Source organism: Sesamum indicum, linkage group LG1 (genome assembly GCF_000512975.1).
Source record: "Sesamum indicum cultivar Zhongzhi No. 13 linkage group LG1, S_indicum_v1.0, whole genome shotgun sequence".
NCBI classification, from domain to species: Eukaryota; Viridiplantae; Streptophyta; class Magnoliopsida; order Lamiales; family Pedaliaceae; genus Sesamum; species Sesamum indicum.
Window position 1 is genome coordinate 15,092,627 of NC_026145.1, and position 877 is coordinate 15,093,503.

An 877-nucleotide genomic window follows, 5' to 3' on the forward strand; every position below is an offset into this window, starting at 1 on the left:
AGACAATTCCAAAACCTCAGGTTAAGTTTCTAGAATCCATTTATACTTCTTTCTAAGTCAAGGAAATGAATAACTGCAATAAATGTTACAATCACTGTCCTAAATCAGAGAGGTGATTAAGTAACGAAAAGAATGCACGTAGAAGACAAAATCTATCTATTGTGCTTCTGCAATTTCCTTAAAAGGTTGAATATCAACACGGGAGTCGAAAGTAATCAACAAACAATGTGCTTGTTAAATTAAGAAAAAGCATTACATTTTCATACATTCATGCAATTCTTTATAACAACAAAAGTTTCACACCATGTGAATAATCCCTATTTTGAGTTAATAAGCAAATAGTTCAGAAGAATCTCAGCCACATAAAAGCTCCACGCCTGTTAGATGATGAGGGTACAAATGATCGATGCAGGTATATCGACATGATCTAACAGTTGTGGACTGCAGAACCCCATGCTTTTCGTCGAATGAGTTTCTCTTACCAACATGGATCAATGCACTCACCAAATGAGACCATTCACCTATAATGACTACAAAGAAGTACTACGCATATCACCCTAGAATTTTTTATTACTTGAGACAGGAAAGAAGAAATTAAAAACCTGGATAAAAGCATACAGAAGAACAATTCTCTCATAAAAGTGAAACACTAAATGAGAAACAAACAAGCCATCGAGGCTTTTAAGTTCATGAGTTCAAATACCATCAACACAACACTCAAACGCAGGTTGATTACAGATTGTTAAAGCAATTGATACTATATTCATAATGCAACACTAATATATATTCGTTTTCCTACAAACGAAAAAAAAAAAATTAACAAGAAAAAAAAAAAACATCAGTGTTATAAAAAGCAGAATTCTGAAAACACAGTCAA